Here is a 7,265-nt window from a genome sequence, read left to right as displayed (position 1 = left end):
TTTAGGAAGGTTTTTGTTCGAGTGGTTACATTTAATATCCTTAATCCCCCTTTTTTTAGACAATATGTATTGATTCTCTTCCATGAACGACAACAAAATACTAGTTTGTAACTTCTCTCCCTTCATCCCCTCCTCCTCCACTTCTAAGTTTCAGTCAATATTATCTTTCTTAATGTTTACTCTTTCTGCCCTTAAATATCCTTAACTGTCTACTACTTGATTTGTTAGCTTTAAATCACATCCTTTAATTTCTAGCTATTACATAAGAATCAATCAGTGAGAGTGAGATTATTCTACTTTTCTCCTTTTTTCTCCCATTTTATTAGTCGTATTATTTTACATTGTTCTAACATCACCCCATTCCCACTTTTGTTTTACTTTTAGTTTTGGAGTTAACTAGGAGTCCTTGGGTAGTGCAAACAAGTGCTCGATTACTAGCCAAAAGGTTGGTGGTCTGAACCCACCCAGAGGTGCCTCAGGAAACGGGCTTGGCGATCTGCTTCCCAAAGGTCACAGCCTTGAAAACTCTGTGTAGCAGTTCTGCTCTATACACATAGAGTCACCGTGAGTCTGAATTGACTAGACGACTAACAACAACATATTCAATGCTCACCACTAGTCCTTTTGCTGGTTATAGGAATTTGAAGCACTTCTTTTTTTTTAATGGCTGTCATTCTACTTTTGGAGTATTGTTATCCTTTCATTTGATCTTACTGCATAACTTCTCTTGAGAGATAACCAGTAATGAGGCTAGGTGTATGTTGGGTGAGGAATAAACTATGAAATAGAATGTCAGTCTTGGGCAGAGTGGCTTTGGAATTAATTTGACTGAGCTAAAGTCTTTACCTATTTTTGAGACTCCTGGGAGAAAAAATCTATGAAAAAACCCATGTTCCAATCTGATTCACAAAGGAGCAATGGATATTATTGGGGAACAGTCTCATGACAGGGAGCAGGTCTGTCTTTACAGGAATAGTCACATCCTTGGCTGATTACAAGTTTAATGGTTACCTAAGGCCAGTGGGGAAACCCTGGTGGCTACCAGTGGGGAAACCCTGGTGGCTAGTGGTTAAGAGCTATGGCTGCTAACGAAAAGGCTGGCGGTTCGAATCCACCAGGTGGTCCCTGGAAACCATATAGGGCAGTTATACTCTGTCCTATAGGGTAGCTATGAGTTGGAGTCGACTTGATGGCCACAAGTTTTAAGGTCAATGGATTAAGAAAATAATCTGGAAATGCTTGTCCTCATTTTATCATGAGGGGACTTGACACTCCTGACTCTCTTCATGGCATGGAAGAGTTATTTGGTATGTGGTGAGGGTCTAACATCCATTGATCCATGTTTTTAGATAGGGTCAAACTAATCTATAATAAGTGCAAGAATCTCTTCCCGTCTCAGCTTCAGGGTGTGATTGCAATAATTATGGATGAATGTTTGCTCTACAGCCCCCAACAATCCCTTAGGTAAGCTGATCCAAGGTCTATACTTGGAAGTGGGATTGTATTAATAAGCCCGTTACTCAACAAATCTAAAATGATATTCTCCAATCAGCTTTAACAATAATACATCTGAAATTTGATCTTGTATTCTGTTGTCACAGAGCCCTGTTGGCGCAGTGGTTAAGTGCTTGGCTGTTAAGCGAAAGGTTGGTAGTTCAAACCTACCAGATGCTCCTTGGGATAAAGATGTGGCAGTGTGCTTCTGCAAGGATTACAGCCTTGGAAGCCTTAAGGGGCAGTTCTACTCTATCTTGTAGGGTCCCTATGAGTTGGATTCTACGGGATACAGTTCTTCATTCAGGGCAACTTTTAACCAAAACAGCTCTCAGCTTCTCGGCTGTGACCACAGGCAGGCAGCCCTTCTCTCGGCCATACCACTGCTAGGCCTTCTTTTGGCCACACCTGCCACCAGGTCTTCTCTTGGCCTCCGTCCTGCTTGGGCAAGTGTTACAGCTCTTTAGCTCTGCCAACAAGTGCCTGGAGGCACTTCACTCCACCAGCAAGCCTCCTGCCTGAAGGTGCTTACCTCTCTCTTGCTCTGTGGGTCAGCAAGCCCACTGCAGCTGCCTTGCCCTGATGGCCGGGTTCCTGCCACTTATACTGCTGCAGCCATTTCTCTGCTGCTGGGCTCTGCTGTAGTTGCCACTATTTCTTGCTGTCTTCAGTGTTACAGCTCTCTTTCTCTTCTGCGTCTAGGAGGTTCTCAGCACAGGGACCCTGTGTCCAAAGGATGTGTTCCACTCCAATCTCTTCTTGGTGGTAGTGAAGTTCCCCTTAACCTCTGCAGGATTGGTCCTTATGTAAGCCTACTCCTTGTCAATTTCAGGGCATGGTCCTCCCACCATGTCGATGAACTGCTCAATCCCCTTGGTAGGCCACAGTCGCTTAATTTGCATATTAATAGACCAATTCCCTGCAAGGTCACTTAATCCTATTGGGTAGTTTTACCTACCCTGTTTGCATAGTAGACTGACCAGTCTCTGCAAGGTGCACCAAATAGACCAATCACAAGGCAGGCTGTGGCCCAACCAACTATTTTTGGTAGAATTATCAACCCGAGGCCAGATACAAGAGAAACTCATTATACCGTAGACCTTTAATTCTGTCTTCTGTGCTTTATTTCTCTGAGCTCAGAGTATGATTATCGCCACTCAAAATCTAATAGTAACAATAATTTCTTCCACAGATATTTTTTGACTATCTGCTATGTGTGGCACAGTGATTGAGAGCTACAGCTGCTATCCAAAAGGTCAGCAGTTTGAATCTACCAGCCACCACTTGGAAACCCTACGGGGCAGTTCTACTCTGTCCTATTGGGCCACTGGGAGTCGGAATCGACTTGATGTCAATAGGGTAACTATATGTCAGGCACAATTCTAGGGCCTGGAGATCTAGCACTGAGAAAGCTGAAGTCCCTGCCCTTATGGAGCTTACATTCTGTCTTGCAAAGTCTTCAGAGCAAACGCTAGCAGGATCACTTGATGTGGGATAAAACCCATGAGCAGAAGAGTCATCAGGTGAATGGTTCCCCTGAGGCCATGTTCATTTTTTGGTTTATTTTCTCTCTGTCGTTCAGATATTGAGTAATTTCTATTGTTCTGTCTTCCAGTTCATTGATTCTTTTCTCTGTCCCCTCCATTCTACTGTTGAGCCTACCTACTGAGACTTTTATTTTAATTATTGTATTTTTCAGTTCTAAAATTTCTATTTGGAATTTCTTTATATCATCTATTTCTTTTCTAAGGCTTTCTATTTTTTTCATTTGTCTCGAGTGTGTTCATAGTTGCTCACTGAAGCATTTTTTAAATCATGGCTGCCTTACAATCTTTTCCGATAATTCTAACATTTCTGCCATCTTGGTGTGGCATCTATTGTCTTTTATTATTCAGTTTGTAATCTTCCTGGTTCTTGGCAGGATGAGTGATTTTGGATTAAAACCTGGACGTTTTTATGTTTTGTTGTGAGACTTTGGATTTTATTTAAACCTTCTGTTTTAATTGGCTTTCTTTGACACCACTCCAAGAAGGGAAGAAGGAAATCACTCTCTGGTACCACCATCTGGTTACTGCCAGATGGAAGTAGAAATCGAGGTTCCTCATTTGGCCACCATTAATACATGAGTAGGAAGGGGACTCCTCATTACTGCTATGTGGGCTGGGAGTGTCCTGGCTCCCCACGTGGTCTCCACTTACATCTCAGGGGAGAGATGGAGCTGTGGCCTGTGGAGATAAAAGTTCTGGCTCCCTATTTGGGCTTCTTTGGTACCACCCTAGTGGGGGAATTGGGGTGCTTCCTTATAGCCTCATAAGGAGAGAAGTCTATGTTTCCTACTCAGCCTTCACTGGTGTTGGTGGGGCCACAGTTTTTTCTTTCATGTTTAGTTGGAGCAGAGTAGTTACTGTCTAAAAGTTTCTGTCTTGGTAGGCTGCCCCTTCCCCCGTCCTAGAGAGAGCAGGTCTTTGTTAGAGCTCTTTTTGTCTGCACCCATTGGTGTTTCTGTGTTGCCGGCTTCTCTAGCACCCAGTCTGGGATATATGAGGCAAAAAGAAAACCTAGATTACTCACTGCTGTGTTGTTCCTTGGGTCCTGAGGTCCTTAGCTGGTCTGCCTTCTTTTCTCCATCTTTCAGAGTCTTCTTATGTTTGTTTTATATATTGCGTCTACGGTTTTTAGTTGTACTCAGTGGGAGAAAAAGAGAAAAGCATGTCTACTTCATCTTCCTGGAAGTGAATTTCCCCTGTCAAACTAACAAAACAAGCAAAAACTGAAACACATTATTTATCTGTGTATGCTGTAGATATTTGGTTGAAAAATACTGAAAAGAGAGTAAAACCACTCATTTGAAGAAATTCCCCAAATAAAAAACCTTATTTTGTTTTTCTTTTTTTCCTTCTTCCCTTCCATTCTTTGGGGGTGGTGGGAGTAAGGGATCAATGGGTTCCCAACTGGATTTTGGCAAGGGTGACATATTGTGAAAATTCCCTGGATTTCTAGAGGTGGTAAGATTCTGCTACAAGCATGGGTAAGGGGTGTCTGTAACACAGTCCTGCTTTTGGTTAGGCAAATCCCCTGCTGTGTAGCTATAGAATGGTTAGGTATTTTGTACTCAAATGTAGATGGGTTATGCCGGACATAGCTGATTATATCTAGATATCACTACTCTGAACACTTTTAAAGCCAATTGGGATTTGCCCAGGTATATACAGATGGGTCCAGTTTTGGGATTTGCTGCATTTCACCATACATGCAGCTTTCTTCCTTTGTCAAAGTGTCTCTGCCAACGGTAACTACTGAGGCTGACAGGACAGATGAATAATCATAACCAACAAACCCTTTCAAATGTACATGTGTGAAGACTGTAGCTTGACGTGCAATATCCAGAGGAAGGAAACTTCCCTTACTCTGTGTGTTGTGTCATTAAAAAACTAAAGAATCAAACCAGACGGTGGTCCCCATTTCCCAACCCCCACCTCCAACAACATGGAATGTGAAATTCAACTCCTAGGGAGCAGAGATTTGTTGCTCAGCTGAAGTTGTGAAAGAAGTTGGTTGCACCTGATGTGGGGATACAGCTTTTCAACTACCTTAATCTGATGATAAAAACTAGGTAAAGTTGTAACTGAAGAGTTGGACACCATTATCAGTTGAGGGGAACAGCTTTAGGGATTCATGACACAGCAGACAGAACTCTTCTCTGAGACACAACTGAGGGTGTTCACTTGTGGTTCAGATAGCATCATTTTGGGACCATACAGTTCCTATGTCTAGTGTCCTGGCCTTAACTCTCTGACCTGTAAGTGCCTGTACTGTGGTTCCAAATTTAACCCAGTAGCTTTGAACTACCTGAGCCAGTAAATTTGCTCAGGTGTATAATGACTTTGAGTTAAAATGTCTGATGTTTAAGAGAATCTGATGATAGGCCTTCAATCTGAGAGGTAAAATTGATTTTAGACTTGTGATTTTAAGTTAAAAGGACTAAGAGGATTTTATAAATGTATAAGGGTTGAATAAGAGGTTAGAAAGAAAAAGAGGTTAGAAAGAAGGTTGTTAGCTCTGTCAGGCATATATAATGCTTTAACATATATATATATACATACATATATATATATATGTGTATATATATATATATATAGAAGGTACCCAAGGAGTTCAAAATATTTAAGGGACTTTGATTTTTTAAAAACAAAGTATAGCAAAGTAGTTAGAAGTACGGACTCTGGAACTAGACCGTCTGTGTTAGGGGTTGGCAAACTATAGCCTGCCATCTGTTTTCTGTATGGTCTGCAATCTAAGAATAGTTTTGACATTTTTAACTGGTTGGAAAAAAAAATCAAAAGAAAAATATTTTGTGACGTTATATGAAATTCAAATTTCAGTGCCTATAAATAAAGTTTTATTGGAACACAGCCACACTCATTCATTTACGTATTGTCTATGGCTGCTTTCATGCTACAATGGCAGAGTTGAGTAGCTGTGACAGAGACCATATGGCCTGCAAATCGTACAATATTAACTATTTGACCTTTTACAAACAAAGTTTATTGACCTTGGTCTAGGTTCAAGTCCCAACTTTGCTATTTATAAGTGGTATAACTTTGGGCAAGTCACTTCTCTGCGCCTCAGTTTCCTGTCTGTAAAATGGGAATAGTAGTTGCTATATAGTTCATATGAGGATTAAATGAATTAATACTTGAAAAGTACTTAGAATAGTGCCTGGCACATTGTAAACACAATGTAAGTGTTTAAAAATTGTTTGAAGGAATTTAATCTGTTAAAATTGAATTAACTGAATATTAATTAAAGAGAAAGTAAAAGTGATTATTTTATTTTATATGTTACTACTCTTATAAATAGAATAAGAATGTATAGCTGAATCTGGATTAACAAAATTTAGGATTTTAAATCCAGAACTTCAATAAACTAAATATTAATTAAATACCCACGTAACTCTATTAGTTCTCTGCCAACCCTAGACACCCTCTTGGACTTGTGGACCAGGTTCTGTGAAGGATTCTACGGCTTACAAACCAGGCTTCTTTAAGACTAGGAGGCCTTGCTGTGTAATGGATAGATAGATACCTGGAGTTATGCCTGGATTGAATTCTGACATCTTAGTTGTGTGATTTGGGGACAAGTCTTATCTGTAAAATGGGGTTAGTAACACCTATTTCATAAACATGTTATGAAAATCAAAAGTGCTAATGCTCATAAAACATTTAGTGCAGTACCTGGATTTAAGTAAGCACTCAATAAGCACCAGTTGTCATTATTACCATTCTCCCAAGAGTGGGCACATAGTGAGTTATTGCTTCTAGCAGAGCAGAAAGTAATGTGTGTGGTGTGGTTGGAGTGTTACTGGGAAACCCTTAATGCCTTAATGTCCTGAAATTCCACCATATCATATGCTTCCAGTTGAACGTTGCCTTCTCCAAAAACCTAAAACTAAATCCATTGCTGTGAAGTGAATTCTGACTCATGGTGACCCCATGTGTTACAGAGTAGAAATGCTCCACAGGGTTTTCTCGGCTGTAATCCTTACGGAAGCAGATAGCGAGGCCTTTCTTCTGTGGTTCCTCAGGGCAGGTTCAAACCAGCAATACGTAGGTCTGTAGCTGAGTGCAAACCATTTATACCACCCAGGGCAAAAGTGCCCTGTCCAGGGATTCTCTCTTTTGGAAGTATGCACTTTCTAGAGGGCACCTGTTCCTCCTTGGTATGGTTTAATTCATTAGTACTAGATATTTACCTGGTGGCGCGGTGGTTAA

Source organism: Loxodonta africana, chromosome 4, assembly GCF_030014295.1.
Source record: "Loxodonta africana isolate mLoxAfr1 chromosome 4, mLoxAfr1.hap2, whole genome shotgun sequence".
NCBI classification, from domain to species: Eukaryota; Metazoa; Chordata; class Mammalia; order Proboscidea; family Elephantidae; genus Loxodonta; species Loxodonta africana.
The sequence above is the reverse complement of the archived record's forward strand: the minus strand, read 5'-3'. Positions refer to the sequence as shown.